The following is a 16,841-nucleotide window of genomic DNA, read 5'->3' on the forward strand; positions in this document are numbered from 1 at the left end:
TGTTAAAATCAAATATGATCACATCGCTCTCCACTTAAAATTATTCTGTGATTTCCAGCTGCCTTAAGAGTAAAAGCCAAATTGTTTATCCTTACGTAATGGGTCCTGGCCCCTTTCCAGCTTCTCAGCCCATAATGAACCACTTAGACTTTTCAAAAAACACCTTGCCCTATGAAGTCACCGTGCCCTTCCCCCTGTGCTTTCCTCTGCCTGTGTGCCCTTCCCCCTCCTTGCACTCCTTACACAGAAATTTGCTAATTAATATTTATTTTTCAGGTTCCTGCACAGTCACCTCTGCCTTAAAGCTTTCCTGATGCACCACCCCACGTCCCACGCCCCCGGGGCAAAGCTGATCATCCCCTTCTCTGCATCACTTCCACGCCCTCTACAATCCACTATTGTGCTGTCTGGGCTGCCACTGCTCATTCACAGCCTCTCTCCACTGTCCGAGTGTGAGCCAAACCAAAGTAGCCACCGTGTTCTGGTCATCCTTGACCTCCACACCTAGCACAGCCCTAGCCCGTCTTAGGGGCTTCATTATTGAGTGAATGGATGAAGCAATGAAGGATGAAGGAGGAGGGAAGAAATACTCAGTGGATTCTGTGTCAACTGAAGTCAATTCCTGGAAAATCAAAGGACACCAGGAGAGAAGAGAGCAGAAGCAGCGAGCAGAAAGAGGAAGGAGGGGCAGGCACCCCAGCTGACCCCAAAACAACAGGTGCACAGGACCTGGAGCTGCTAACTGTTGATGAACAGCGAATGTCTGGCTGTCTGGATTAGTTAGGACAGTGGTTCTCAAACACTTTGGACTTTGTTAGCAACAATCCCAAAGTGCTTTTATACATGTGGGTTATATCTCTCCATATTTACCATTAGAAATTAAAATGGAAAAAAAATTGTTTCTTCATGCATTTGTTTTAAAATGGCAATAATAAAGATGTAAACATAAATATTTTTATATTTTCAGAAAAATTTTATTGAGAAGAGTGACTTTTTCTTTTTACTTTTGCAAAGCTCTTTAATATCTGGCTTAATAGAAGACAGCTGTATTCACGTATCGGCTTCTGCGTTCAGTCTGTTGTGATATCACTCATCATGTAGCCTCTGGAAAACTCAGCTATATACTCATGAGAAAATGAGAATAAAAAAGGCAAATAAAGTGTCAGTACTGTGATGAGTCTAATGAAAGAGTCTCAGAGACACAACCCCCTGCCCCAGAGGTTCTGGAACCACACTTTGAAAACTACTGAATTAAGATACAGTATAGGTCATCTGTTGTTGCAGAGACTAAAATAACAGTGACTTGAATAAGATAAAAATATATTTCTCTCTTGCCTAACTTTCCACATGTAAGCAGTCCCCATCAGTCATGATGCTCTTTCTGGTTGTTTTGCCATCCCTGGTACACATGGTCCAAAACAACTCCCCAGTACCACCCCTACACTTCAGCCAGCAGGAAGGGGAGGGCACTCCCTGGTCTTTCACGTGCATGTCCAGATACTGTAGGGACTTCCCTGGCCGTCCAGTGGTTAAGACTCCACTCTCCCAAGGCAGGGGGCACGGGTTCGATCCCTGGTCGGAGAACTAAGATCCTGCATGCCACATGGCACGGTCAAAAAAAAAAAAGAAAAAGAAACAGATGTTGTATGTATCACTTCCCCTCAAATTCCATTGGCCAGACCTTGGACAAAAGCCTATTACTGAACTGCAAAGGAGACTGGGAAATACCTCTAATCTAGTTGATGGTGTGTTCTATGACCGTAGAAGAAGGTGAGAACAGATATGGGGATAAGTCCCAGTCTCTGCTCCGCTGACCTTTCCCCCTAGGCTCAGCTGGGCCCAGGCCCAGAGAGCAGCTTGGACAAGCCAGGGCTCACCTTATCACTGCCCGGAAGGACAGGGAAGCTGGTCGTGGCATAGAGCAGGACTCACACAGCAAGACACATTTGCCTCACAAAAACAATGGCAACGGAAAACGAGGAGTTCTCAAAGCAGGTGGGCCCACAGATAGGATGTAAGCAGCTCACATAAAGAGCAGCAGACAGGAGCTGGAGACCAGTCACAATGGAAATGCACTAGTTAAGAAGAAAAATCCCAAGGATCAGCCATAAATGATGCTCTGGTTAGGAAAAAGGCCAAAATCATCAACACAGCTCACAAGGCCTTGCAGCATCCCAACCCTCCCCCCAAAAACCCTATGTCCAGCCACATCTCAAGCCAGTCTCTCCCACACCCTCCACATTTCAGTCATGTTCTACTCGTCAATTTGAAAAGTGTGCCTTAGTCATTTTTTAATATATAAATTTATTTACTTATTTTATTTATTTTTGGCTGTGTTGGGTCTTTGTTGCTGCCTGTGGGATCTCCTCTAGTTGCGGTGAGCAGGGACTACTCTTTGTTGCAGTGCACGGGCTTCACACTGAGGTGGCTTCTCTTGTTGCAGAGCACGGGATGTAGGTGCGTGGGCTTCAGTAGTTGTGGTGCATGGGCTTCAGTAGCTGTGGCTCATGGGCTCTAGAGCGCAGGCTCAGTAGTTGTGGCACACGGGCTTAGTTGCTCCGTGGCATGTGGGATCTACCTGGACCAGGGATTGAACCTGTGACCCCTGTGTTGGCAGGTAGATTCTTAGCCACTGCGCCACCAGGGAAGCCCGCCTTAGTCTTTCTTATCTTAGAGTCTTTGCATGTGCTGTTCCATCTCCTGGAACACTCTTTTCCCTACCACCGTCTGGCCCACACGTGCTCATTTTTCAGGTCTGTGGAAAAAAACAAAGCCCAACCAAATGAGAACAAGCAAAAGCTATATATCCAGAGCTTGCTATAGCAAGAGAGTCAGCCACTACCTCTTGAGTTTTGACAGTCTCAAAGGCAGGCAGAGGAGTAGGAAAGCTTTATAACAGAAAAAGGGAAGGTTTCACATGTGCCTTTATTGGAGGCTGTTGGCAAGGGAAAGCTGTAGGTGGGAAAACTAGAAGTAGGGCATTCTATGTGATTGGTTAGGAGTACAGATTTGGCTTTCTCTGCTTGATCCTAAGTTGGAAGTAAGGACAAAAATTAGGGAAGCTGTCAGTTATTAATCAAGTCCTGGCCATTTGGGGCCAATTGTTATATGAGTTATTGTTTGGCTTCCTGGACTGGTTGTTAGAGAGAGTGGTCTGACTTCCTATAAGTATGACATAGATAGCAGGCTGGCCGCCCAGGCTGGTTACTGTAGATAATAGGCTGGTTTCCTGGGCTGATTGCTGCAGATGATGTGTCAGAGTTCTATTTTACATATGATCTGACAAGTGTCTATTTGTATATTCAGTCTCTCAGTTCTCAGCTCACAGCATTTCCTCCTGGAAGACTTCCCCAACCCCCAGATCAGGGTAGGTCGACCTGTAATATGTAACTGCAGCTTCCTGAATTTCTCTTTACTAATTCTCAGCAAACTTGTAACTAGTACTTGCCCAATAGGTTAGAATCTCCATGAGGGTAGGGACTATATTTTTTTATTATTCATTTTCTATGCTCAGCACCAAACAAAGGGCTTAGCATATAGTAGGGGCTCAATAAAAAAAAATTATTGCATGGATGCATGGATGCATGGCTAGGGGAATGGTTGAATGGATGTCTGACCTTTGCAGGCTGAGGGCAATGTTCTGCTGCTTATCAGCTGACAAATTTCCAGAACCTTCTGCAAAGAGTAGCTGAAGGCATGAGTTCCATATTGGTTCTGCCCCCTGAGCCATTACGCCATTCAAACAAAACCACCTAACAGCAAAAATAAGGTCCCATTCCTTATTGAGCCACCAAAGGTGTGACATTCAAGTTTAGCTATCAATAATTTTCCAGCCATGGGTCCAACCTATCTGGGATCTGACATCTACCTTGGTGTCTCCAACTTAAGCTACATTTCCTCCTAAGCATGGATCACTGACAATATCCTACAAAATACTCCACTGGATCCTGGTGCTGCTCATTTAGGAAGGTTGCTTGTGCTGAAGTTCTAGCATAAACCTGCCAGCTGTAACATATCTTGCTGATCTGACCCAATGGTGACCCACAGTGCTCTCCGTATGCGCTGTTTTCTTTTATTTTCCAACCTCTGAAGATTGTCAGAATTCTGCCTGCCTAAGCAATAAATCCATCTTTGCAGGGATCAATTGCAGTGGCTGGCTGCAAAAGCTGGAAATCCAATTAACTGCAAAATAAATAAAAAATGAAAAATACACTGAAGCTGTGGCATAAATCAGCTAGAAAATTTTCTGCACGTTAAAATAAACAAGGAGAAATTTCAAATTCATTTGTCTTCTTTTTTTAAACCCCATTATTGATAAATTTAGCCTTGGTTCCAATTTTGTCATAGCCACAATTTGCTCAAGTGTAGATCTGTGGGGATGGCTATCTCTGTTCTAATTATACCCTGCAGGCGCTCTCCGGAGAGGAGCCAACTCGGCTAGGATTACCTTGGTGCCATATGTAAAACTTTAGGCCCTCTCTCCCTTCCTCTTTTTGCACCACATGTGTTCTTAAAGGGGCATAAATCTGCTCTAACGTTGCGTGGGAAATATGAGTTATTTTAGCTTTCTGGGACATTTTGAAAAGGACAGAGTTTTCATCAGTTGGCTAAGTGAAAGGCCTTATGCCTCACTGCTACTAGGTCTGCTGGGCTGCAGCCGTGACACACAGAGCCCATGCGCACTGGACAACCTTCTCAATGTGGAGAAGTGGGTTGAGTGTCGCATGGCAATTAACCTCCCTCCAGGCTCTATCCCCAGGCTTCTTGTCAATGTCCTGGAAAGGGGCCCCCCAAGGTACCCAGCAACCTGAGGAAGCCACTTGGAGAAAACAGACCAGCAAAGGCATGGAGGGAAAGGCCACTTGAGTCCCATCTGTAACTGGAACACAGATTTGTTTCCTGCGGATGTCCTGGTAGAGGACAATCGGGGGTGGCGATCCCTCTTCACAACGTGTGGCTGGAGTCCAGAGTGGGAGGGCTCTGTCACTGACTCACTGTGTGACTTCAAACAGTCCTGAGCTGCTCCGGATCTGTTTCCTTGTGTGTAAATGAGCAGACTGAAAGAGAGGCTGCCAAGGCCCTTCCAGGTCCCAATGTCTGTAATTCCATATTTGGTGAGTTAAAGCACATGTTTTATTCAAGGAAGATAAGAGTATTCTTACTTTGATGAACTATAAACTAGCTCTTCTATCCTTCCCTTTTCCTTGATACCCTGCTGTGTCATCACTGTATTTGCCATTTCTGAATTCTAAGCATTACACAGACAACAGGTGTTTGTCAGTGATGTCCCCTTGGAAAAGAGGAAAACCAAAAGTCGACTGTTTCTCAACATTTCTTATCAGAAAAGCAAATGACTCAGCATTGCTCAACACACACACACACACACACACACACACACACACACACACATTCACTTCAACCTACCTCCAAATGCTCCTTGGTTAAAACAAATGATATCAACAAATGTGAGAAGAAACCTCTGCCATCTTTCAAAATGCACCCATGTGAACAGTTTTCTATTCAAATCACAAATTTTCTGTTATCCTTAGCTGGTTGCTGATTTGGTTTTACTAAAAAATATTGCCTTATTTTCTAAACTTATTTAGAAAATTCTATTTACCCAAAAACAAAACCAAAAGAAAATGAATAAGTTGATGGGAAGCCATAACCATTGGAAACACAGTCATTACTACCTAGAGGTATTTCCATGGTCGTAAACTAAATTTGCTGCCATAGGAAACACAAAACACACAGGGCCCACGGTCTCTCCTTAACTGTAGCTGGAGAGATCGAAGTTATGCAAGGAAATTCCTAGAAACAAGTCTCAATATAACAGAGACATAAATTCACCCTCTTATCGTCAATCCTGATAGCTCTATTATTTTTTCCTTAACACTAACTCTAGGCTAGGCACTGTGTTTGGCACAAGGCAAACAGCCAAAGCCTGCCTTCTTGAAGTTTACAGAGGGTGATACATATATCCAGGGGACAAGGAAACAATGGGTTAATTTCATGCAAAGCAATTGGTTATTTAGCATAGTGTAGTCAGTCGTTTTGTTAACCTATGACTGCATTTTTCTATTTTCATCTATTGGTTTTGCCATCAAGAGGGCAGCAGGAGGGATTTCCCTGGTGGTGCAGTGGTTAAGAATCCTCCTGCAAATGCAGGGGACGCAGGTTCGAGTCCTGGTCCAGGAAGGTCCCACATGCCGCAGAGCAACTAAGCCCATGAGCCACAACTACTGAGCCTGTGCTCTAGAGCCCACGAGCCACAAGTACTGAGCCCATGCACCTAGAGCCTGCGTTTTACAGCAAGAGAAGCCACCGCAATGAGAAGCCCGTGCACCGCAACAAAGAGTAGTCCCCTCTCGCCGCAACTAGAGAAAGCCCACACAGCAACGAAGACCCAACACAGCCAAAAATAAATAATAAATAAATAAATAAATAAATTTATAAAAAAAAAAAAGAAGAAGGCAGCAGGAGTCTAAGGCTCTTATCTTTCCAATCCCTCTCTCTTCTCCAAGGCAGGTAGTTACAAGTACCAAATAAGTTTCCATTCTCACTGTGGAGTTTTTTGGTTTAAAACTGTTTATTGATCAATAAAAAAGTAGAAAATCACAAAGTCATTGTCTGGTGGAATTGTACTAGTAATTTTACCGCCGGCTAGGTAGTAAGGAGAGATTACAAATGTTAGTAGGCGGGAGACCCAGCTCCTGCTGAAAACAAGTCAATTCTGACAAAAATCCAACCACCATTACTGACCTTGGAGAGCACTGCGCAAGGTCAGTGGCAGAATGAACGTGATTATATTGGTCCTGATCCCAGTCTGTTTACCAGCTCTAAAAACAAGTGGACAGACATCATATGTACTCCCATATGCTTAAAAGTAATAAACACTGTAAATAACAGACTCGAGTCCTCAAAAGAATGCAAAAGAGAATGCACATAGGATTTAGAACAACATTTTTAAATAGATTTTTAATTTAATTTTTAAAATAGGACTGTCACTGGGACATATTGTTGCCACCGTAACTATTTATATTAATAACTCTGACTCACCCAACAAGTCTTCGTAAGCTCAGAGAGTCTACTGGCAGTGTTCATTCATTCTTTCAGTCATCCTTCCTCCCATCTGCTCACCAAGGACTGCTGGGAGCATGAGTGTCTGGAATTTCCAGAGCAGTCCCTTTGCCCTTGTCCTTAAATCTAACAATGACCTTCACCTTGATTCCTCCAAGGAGAACGTTCATTCCAATCTATTCAGTACCTTTCCCTCCACCTACTTGCCTTATTCCTCCTTAAACTTCTCTGTGTCCATAACCCAGATCTCCCTAAAATAACTGGGCTCAAATGTTTCCAATACCCTCTTCTGTCTGTTTGTATCCTCACCCACTTCTCTTGCCTCCATGACTTCCACTAGTCACCATTTTAATTCTATTATATCCACCTTCAACTCCTCTGTTGCCTACTGAATGAAGCCCCAGACTTGATCTCTTCTGTCAGCTTTCCTTACTCTATAGCAGACAGATTACATGAATTATCTTAAATATCATCAGGCACAAGTGCCTTCCCAGAGAGGCAGCACGCTCTGGGTCTAAACAGTCATCCAGGGCCTTCCCTGGTGGTCCAGTGGGTAAGACTCTGCAATCCCAATGCAGGGGGCCAGGGTTCAATCCCTGGTCAGGGAACTAGATCCCACATGCTTCAGTGAAGATCCCACATGCCATAACAAAGACCTGGTGCAGCCAAATTAAATAAATAAATAAATAGTCATCCAACCATAAGTTTTAGTTATAACGATCCCTGGAGGATGGCAAAGAGATAAGTGAAGGGCCACCTGTGTGGATTGTCTCAACAGGCAGGGTCCCCACCCATTCCCAGGTGAGCTATCATCTTCATGTTTATGGCAAGGTCTTGGTCTTCAGTCCTGAAACCCAAAAGGTAGGTATCACCTCTCGGCTCTGACCACATTCCATCAGGAACAGCCAGCTAAAGAGGTAGGGTATAGTCATGATCATTATCCAACATCTCAGCTTATCATTTTCCAGAAAAGATCAGCTCTTGATGGAGTGGCACCCTGGACAGATGGGGAGGAAAGGAAGAGGAGAGGCTCCCAGCACAAGGCCCTGTCTATGGCGGCCAGGCCAAGATAAGCAGCACGATGGAGAGTCCTAGCAGGCAAGTGGAGCTTAAGGACACACCATACTTCCAGTAACGGGCATTGAAGAATTGCAGAAGCAGAGAAAGATGAGAGGGTCATTACAGAGGCAAGTTCTCCACTTTTTTCTTTGGTCAGAGGGAGCCTGGGGTGTGTTCTGGGAGGGCAGCAAGCCACAGAAGTGGGGACCAAATACCTTCCTCCCCTCCTGTCTCATAGAGACAGGCTCTCCCACCAGGGGGAAGAGCGAGCTAACTGAGGGTTCTCCTTACTGTCTTTGGGCATCATGGACCCCGATATCAAGAGCTCGAGGGCAGCTTTGACTCCACATCTAGAATCCACAGAGGTGAGGACTTCGGCTTGAGCCTGAAGACTCAGATATGAGGGGTCTCTTCATGTGGAGAACTAAGGACGCTGTAAAGTAAGTCCTATCCTAGCGATTGTCATACTGAGTGAAGTAAGTCAGACAGAGAAAGACATATCATATGCTATTGCTTACATGTGGAATCTAAAAAAAGGGTACAGATGAATTTATTTACAAAACAGAAGTAGAGTCACAGATGTAGAAAACAAACTTATGGTTACCAGGGGGTAAGAGGGGGTAGGGATAAATTGGGAGATTGAGATTGGCATATACACCCTACTATATATAAAATAGATAACTATAAGAACCTACTGTATAGCACAGGGAACTCTACTCAGTACTCTGTAATGGCCTATATGGGAAAAGAATCTTAAAAAAGAGTGGATATATGTATGTGTATAACTGATTCACTTTTCTGTATACCTGAAACTAACACAACACTGTAAATCAACTATACTCCAATAAGAATTTTTTAAAAAATCAATATAAACATTAATGTAAACTATAATTAAGGATGATAAAAAATAAAATAAAGTAAGTCCTACCTGAGAAAAGAGAGAAAGGAGGTACAGAAGTTTGGTTCAAGCGTAATGGGCTACAACCAGAGATGACACTCTCAGTCATCCTCAGCTCCAGGCCCAGCAACTTACACCAAGACCTAGAGCAGCAGTGACAAGAGTCAGCATCCTATGAGTCAGAGCTGGAGAGAGAAAGTGGTGAAAGTATCAAATGCCCATGTACCAGTCATACCTGAAACTCCCCCAGGAGCTCCCAGAACCATTGACAGGACTTGTGGCAGGGACCTGGAGCAGAGAATGCTGACTGGTTGGGACAAGAAACATGGGTGGGAGCTGCCAGCCAAAGATACATCCTTGCAAAGGGCCCCAAGTTTTCAGCCCAATACGTCTCTTCACTCAGACTTTGGAGACAGCCCTGGTTGGGAATGTGGAGAATGGGTGTCAGAACATCCTCCAGGGAAGGAAGTTTGTGATATATGAGTTGTCCCCACATACGCAGGCACTCACGTCACATCCCTCACCCCACAGATATAGCAAAAGATGACATCACTCACATCCTGGTATCTTTAGCTACAGCTACTGTTGATGGACTCTGGTCAAAGAACAAAAAGGGCAGAGAGGCCTGATGAGGAAATGGAAAGACCCATATGACTGAGTTGATGTGACGTGGTTAATTAAGGAAAACACCATACATCAAATTCCATCAGAATCTTTATCATTTTCCATGCAGTTTGGGCCTGAATGTCTTAAGCTCTGGGCTGAAGTCAGGAGTACAGTTCTTTATGCTCCTCTGAAAGATGGCAAGGTCACCTTGTGCCTGCCACTTAACTTCACTGACTCTCCATAACTCCAACTGCAATAAGAAGAAACTAATACCTGTGAATTATAGAGGGGTTTTAAAGGCTGGCAGCATTTTCCAAATTATTTAGGGGTTAGAAGAGGAGACATTTTCTGAATCCAGAGTATTATTACAGCAGGATTGAGGCTTTTTAGAGCTGGAAGTGTTCCTTCCATTTTACAGATCCTAGGATACTGAGGCTCAGAGCAGGAAAGTGACTTCTCTGAGATCACACAGTCAGTCAGTGACAGTCTGAGAATAAGGAGCTGAATCTCCTTATTCAGCATCTGAATAAGGATGCCTCTCTCCTGGATTCAGCTGGGGCATGCAGATTGACCTGCTGGATTTTTTGGCAATGAACAAACACACAAACAACAAATATGAACCATTTATTATGCCCAAAGAATGCAGCTCTCCAGAAAAAAAGCATCTTCTTAGAAGCCTCTCAACATTGATTTTCCAAACCCTTCTGCCACTGAAACTTCTTCAGGCAGGCCCACATCATTTCTTTGGTCTTTTTTTCCAAGGGAATAACGAGTTCTTTCTTCCAGTTTCTACTTAATAATGCTGCAGTAATGAACTTTTTCCTTCCCTCATTAAAGTAGCCCTGGATTGGGTCAGAGGAAAGCTGATTTGAGGTCTCCGCCTTTGTAACCAAGCCCTGGTCTTTAACTGGGATCTCCTCGGCAGCATTCCTGTTGCCCGTGGCAGGAAGACATCTTCCACTGGGTTATGAATTCTGATTTTTTTTACCTTAAGTCTTGAGCACTCCCTACAAATAAAATTTTAATATAATTGGTTTCAGTGCATGTAGGAGCCTTTTAATTACCCTCTGAAAGATGCTTAGGCAACAGCTTGCTATTAGGTTAAACAGTGTCAGCATCTGTACTGTAAACACATACTTTGCACACCCATATTTGCCTTTCACTGTTTTTCCTCTAAGGAGCCTTCTTTGGGAGTACAGCTTCAATCCAATGGACTGAGTGGACATCATTCCCTTTGGAACACCATCTTTTCTTCTCCTGACTCCCCTTGAAGCTGGATCCTGGCCATTTCAGACACCTTCATAAAACCATGGGGCACCTTGTGATAATTCAGGAGCCAATTACAAAGCGGCAGGCTCCCCAGGCAGAGCGTCCTCTCCTCTGCAGCTCATGCCTGGCCATTTCACTGCTCATTAGCCCCTTTTCCAGAGAGTGAGCAGGGAAAACAAAAAGAGATGAAATTCAAACCCATCCATTTGCTTCCTATTAGCTGCTCTAGTTAAAAGTTTAGTGCAGGAGCAGGCTGAAATGATTAATTAATATAAAGTTTGAGGATTGTATCTGCAGCTCGTTTGTTTAAGCTCTTCCTTCCTCTTGGAATCATCTATAGTACAAAATGTACTGGCTGCAGGGCCAGGCTAAGAAAGTTACTATGATCATTTTGGCCCCGGGAAGGATAATCATGGCAAGAAACTGAGGGAAAACTGACATCAGACTTTCTTTCTAAAGCATCCAAAACTTTATGTTATCTCATATAAACTTTTAGAGTTTTTTAAAATTAAATTGTAAAATAAACTATCCCATGGCTAGTAAAAACCAAAATAACTGCTTCCCTCTTTGTCTATTCCACTTACAGAAACCCCACTGCAGAGAAAGTCATACTTATAGAAATAATAAATCTTAATAATGCTATCAGGAAAACTGAGTTTTAATGACAAAGAATTTACACAAGATACTAAGCAAACATTGCAGCAAGCTAATCCAGGCTGTTAAATAAACAATTAAAAGTAATCATGCAAGATAAACCCCTCAGAGAGCAGAAAGATTTTCAAAAGGAATATTTACCTGTGGATAGAGAAAAATGCATATTCAATTTAAAGAAATAGGCTGTATCTTCCTCTAGACAAAAAGATTGTTATCTCACACGTTAATATGTGTTGGTTTATTCTGAACATTATTTGAATATTTCATCAGAAAATTATTTTCCCTCTAAGCACATGGGTTTTTTCTATTATATCCATGTGTATACCCAAGGCTGAAAGCTTTTACAGAAGGAATACATCTCTAATCTTTGAAAGACATGATAGAATATATAATTTACTGAAATTCACTCTATTATCAAATTTGCAAGAATATAGCCAAGGCATGCAATGGGGTGTCTCTACACATATGATACAGACTCTACTTCCTAAGTCATTTTAGCCAAAACTCAAGGACAAATCACTCATAAAGCATAGAGAAATTGAGAGACTGAGCTGGTATAGAAGGCAGCTGGGGACTTCCCTGGCAGACCAGTGGTTAAGACTCCATGCTCCCAATGCAGGTGGCGCAGGTTCGAACCCTGGTCGGGGAATTAAGATCCCACATGCCATGCTGCATGGCCAAAAAATTAAAAGAAAAAAACAAAAAAAGAAGGCAGCTGGGTTCTAGCCCTGCCTTGTCACCACCAGCTGTGGAACCTTGGACCAGCCCCTTCCCTCCCTGGGCCTCTGCAAGAAATGGTCTCAACATGTCCTCTAACTCTAAAGTTTTGTGGTCTGTGAGATAGAGGATCAGGCGAGATCAGAAGAAAGTCCAGCCAAGTTAGAGAAGTGCACATTCAAAGTTCAGCTGAGGATATGAATGATCCTACATGACAGATCCAGGGCTGGAAACCTCTAATTAACTGGAGGTGATGAGGGTGGGTGTGGAGAGGGCATGCTCAGCTCCGAGACTGCAGCTCAGTACTGCTGTTTTATGAATTTCATCATTTCACCTAGATATCACCAGGCTCTAAAAACTCTTTTGTAAGGTGGGGAAAGGATTTAGAAGCCATAATGCTCATCTATTAACCTACAAATGAGGATAGATATTTATAGAAACTGAAATACTCCCCCTAGCTATTCAGAGTGACTGTTCCTGTCATGAGGTAACTAGAGCCCTCAACCAGTCATACAAACATTGCCCAACAAGTACAGAATTAGTTAGAGCTGAGCTGGTGCTGAGAAAGGAAGGAATAGCATATAAAAACCTCTAAGGTCAGATTAAAGAACGTGTTCTTAACCAAGGCTCTCAGACCTGGGCCTGGGCTTCAAGGGATCTGTGACCCTCCCAAAACAGTCAGCAAAACTGCATAATGAATATGGCCGTGTGCATTTTCCTAAGAAGAGTGTCCATAGCATTCATCAGCTTCTCAAAGAGGTCTGTGATCTCTAAAGGTTCATGAACTATTGGGATATACAGAAGAATAGACTCAAGATAGACAGGGAGGAGACTGAGGCAGCTCTGAAGAGTCTGAAATCAGAGCCAGATCTGAGGATTCTCTAAGAAAGGTCAAGTTTGGAAGGAAGAGCCAAGCAGAGGCTTGGTCCAGGCCAAATGGGATGCTATAGCACCATCTCCAGGGATCCCTGAAAGGGTCAGGTCCACGGGTCGGACACAATGACTCAGTGGCCACCACAAGAGACTTCACTCACATGTGAGGCTGTAAGGCAAGTAGGTCACCAGGGCTCCTGTAAATCCTGCTGAACAATGAAGACAATTCTACAGGATTACTCACAAACAGATGGAAGGCATCAGACTGCGTCCCATTCACCCCAGCTTCAGTCTAGCTCACATCCACCTCCTCTGATTGAGCACTGCCCCTCTATCCCATGTTTTCCTTTTTTTCCGAAATCCACCCCTGATTTCTCTATGGGCAAAAGGGACACCATGGGAAGAGAAAATTGGTTTGGCCCCAGGAGGCCAGTGGGAACACATGAGTAGTACCTCTTACAAGAGCTTTTATCAGGGTAGATGGTGGACACATTGGGCAAAGGTGCCATTCAAATGTAAAGTTGACTTACTTCACTCAGTATGACAATCTCTAGGTCCATCCATGTTGCTGCAAATGGCATTATATCATATGATATCGCTTATATGTGGAATCTAAAAAAAATGGCACAAATGAATGTATTTACAAAACAGAAATAGAGTCACAGATGTAAAAAACAAACGTATGGTTACCAGGGGGGAAGAGGGGGAGGGATAAACTGGGAGATTGGGATTGACATACACACCCCACTATATATAAAATAGATAACTAATAAGAACCTACTGTATAGCACAGGGAACTCAACTCAGTACTCTGTAATGCCCTATATGGGAAAAGAATCTAAAAAAGAGTGAATCTATGTATATGTATAACTGATTCATTTTGCTGTACACCTGAAACTAACACAGCATTGTATGTCAACTATACTCCAATAAAAAATTTTCTTAAAAATGTAAAGTTGAGGGCTTTCCTGGTGGCAGAGTGGATGAGAATCTGCCTGCCAATGCAGGGGACACGGGTTCGAGCTCTGGTCTGGGAAGATCCCACATGCCTCAGAGCAACTAGGCCCGTGTGCCACAACTACTGAGCCTGCGCGTCTGGAGATTGTGCTCTGCAACAAGAGAGGCCACGATAGTGAGAGGCCCGCGCACCGCGATGAAGAGTGAGAGGTCCACGCACCGCGATGAAGAGTGGCTCCCACTCGCTGCAACTAGAGAAAGCCCTCGCACAGAAATGAAGACCCAACACAACCAAAAATAAATAAATAAATATATTTTAAAAAAATGTAAAGTTGAACTAATTAAAATGAAAAAGAATTTAAAATTAACTCCTTTAATAACACTAGCTGCATTTAAAATGCTCAATAGCCACATAAGGTTAGTGGCTACTTTTTGGACAATTCAACTATAGAATATTTCCACCATCACAGAAAGTTTTTCTCTATATAATCCAGCACCAAACTCTGACACAAACAGTAATTACAACCGTGATTTAGAGAACAGTAGAGCCTACAGTGAGCAGAAATAGCTGTAAAGGGCTTCAGGGAGGAAATGGGACTTACGCTGAGCCTCAGAGGGTGAGATGAAAGCATGAGAAGGGGCTTTTCATCCGGAAGCCATAGTAAGAACGAAGGTGAGAAGAAGGAGAAGAAATGGGCACAGGTCTAGCTAGAGCCAGGTGCAAGTTCACGATGAACAAATACAGCAGGAATGAATGGATGAATGGCAGGAAACAAGATAAGTAGGCAGGCTGGAGACAGATTGCATAGGCATTTCAATACCAGGCACTGTAATTTAGGCAGGACAATAATAGCTCCTAACACTGGCCACCACTTATTTAATGCTTATTGTGTTTCAAGCTTTGTACTAAGAGATTTACATAAATTATTAAATTTACTCCTCACAGCACCAAGAGGTAAGTGCTATTAACTCTATGATGAGAATGGCAAAAGCAATGACTGGAGAGTTTAGGTAACTAATACCCGAGATCACGCAGCTTGGAAATGGTGGGCTACAATTCAAACAATATGGCTGTTGTGGCCAGTGCTTCCACCTTACACTTTCCTGTCCCCTGCCTGGCTTCCAAACAGCTTTCTTTTTAATTAAAAAGGGCTTTTGGGACTTCCCTGTTGGCGCACTGGTTAAGAATACTCCTGCCAAGGCAGGGGACACAGGTTCGATCCTGGTCCGGGAAGCTCCCACATGCCACGGAGCAACTAAGCCCGTGCGCCACAACTACTGAGCCTGCGCTCTAGAGCCCTCCAGCCACAACTACTGAGCCCGAGTGCTACAACTACTGAGCCCGCACGCCTAGAGTCCATGCTCTGCAACAAGAGAAACCACCACAATGAGAAGCCCATGCACCGCATCGAAGAGTGGTCCCGCTCACCACAACTAGAGAAAGCCCACACACAGCAACAAAGACCCAACACAGCCAAAAATAAATAAATAAAATTTAAGAAAAAAAAAAAGAAGGGCTTTTGCCTCTACCCTTTGCACTGTATATCAACGGTTTCTAAGGCATCTCTTCTGGAAGCCCCTTTACCTTTTTCTAACACTTAGGGGAAAATACTCTCTTAACGGGGCCCCAGTCCTTAGTAGTTTAGACTGTGTGGCATCAGCAAGGACAGGAACATGGCGGAAGCGATTTGGAAAATGGAACAGATTGGCCCCATTGTGAGGATAGGAGACATCTAGAAGAAGAGGCTGGCGTATTCAAGACTTCACCAACTTTTCAATTGATCTCTATGCCAAAAGTCATCTCCCTGACTTCAGAGCCCCACACACCCATCAGGTGCAGGGCAGGATTTCTGGCTCTATGGGCTCCTGGCCCCTTCATGGCCCCTGGCATCATCTCTCATTCTTCCAAGGAACTTGTTTGCTACCTTCTTTTGCAGGTTTGGGTTTTGGAGTTTGCACATGTGGACCCTTCCCTCTTATAATCATGACTACAGTCTGAGCTGGCTGCTCCTGGGCCGACCCAGCCTTGGACCGTGACCATAAATTGGAACAAAAGGCTTCCCACAGGAGAAAGACGTTAACATGCTTTTCCATGCCTCTGTGCTTTTTCTATAGAAATAGAATACTTTATTATGTTAACAAAGCGTGACAATTCATCTCAAATTATTATAGATAAAAATTGATTACAGCATTTAGAGCAAGATTAAAGAAATACATATACCTCATTGCTACTTTTAACAGCAATCATTCACTGCTTAATCTAATCTTGGCACTTGCCCAAAACTTCAGCTAGAATTCATCCTGTGTCTTTCCTGAGAGTTTAAATCCTGTTTAGGGTTGGTACTTGGCTTTTTTTGTTTCTTCAGGGCGTTAGAGATTTGGGCACCAATAAATATTTCACATAGTTTCTCTCCAGCTTTCCACAATCTTAGCTGCCTTCATACAGCTTCTCATTGAGGTGGTGCCCTGCTATGTCCTAACATTCTAATTAACAGTCTTGCTGTCTAATCATTCTGCTCTTCTGTGTGAGAGACTGATCTTCTACTCCACACCATTTGCCAACAGCCAAAAAGAGAAAGTGGTTAGATTCATGCCACATACTACCACCCATGGTGTGGAGCATATACACACACACACACACACACAAGTAGTTTTTCTTTTAATCTAGTGAGAAGGGTATGATTTCACACAAAGAGGAAGTCCTTCTTCAACCAGCCCTTCTGTCCAT

At 43.5% G+C, this 16,841-nt stretch overlaps 1 long non-coding RNA gene across 6 annotated transcripts in view; it reads right to left on the reverse strand.

Moving 5' to 3' along the window:
• Window positions 1–449: 449 nt before the first annotated feature.
• The window catches only part of LOC309659448, a 75,645-nt gene continuing 59,253 nt past the window's right edge, over window positions 450–16,841 (reverse strand). For 4 of the 6 annotated variants that reach the window (XR_014262808.1, XR_014262809.1, XR_014262812.1 and 1 more), the window contains 2 exons: window positions 6,763–13,768; window positions 450–2,755 (listed from right to left, as the gene is read on the reverse strand). This is a non-coding gene — a long non-coding RNA (uncharacterized lncRNA). The remainder of the gene's footprint in view (window positions 2,756–6,762; window positions 13,769–16,841) is intronic. The other 2 variants (XR_014262810.1, XR_014262811.1) reach the window with 2 other exon arrangements.

Source organism: Balaenoptera physalus (genome assembly GCF_965194825.1).
Source record: "Balaenoptera physalus genome assembly, chromosome: 4".
Taxonomy (NCBI): Eukaryota; Metazoa; Chordata; class Mammalia; order Artiodactyla; family Balaenopteridae; genus Balaenoptera; species Balaenoptera physalus.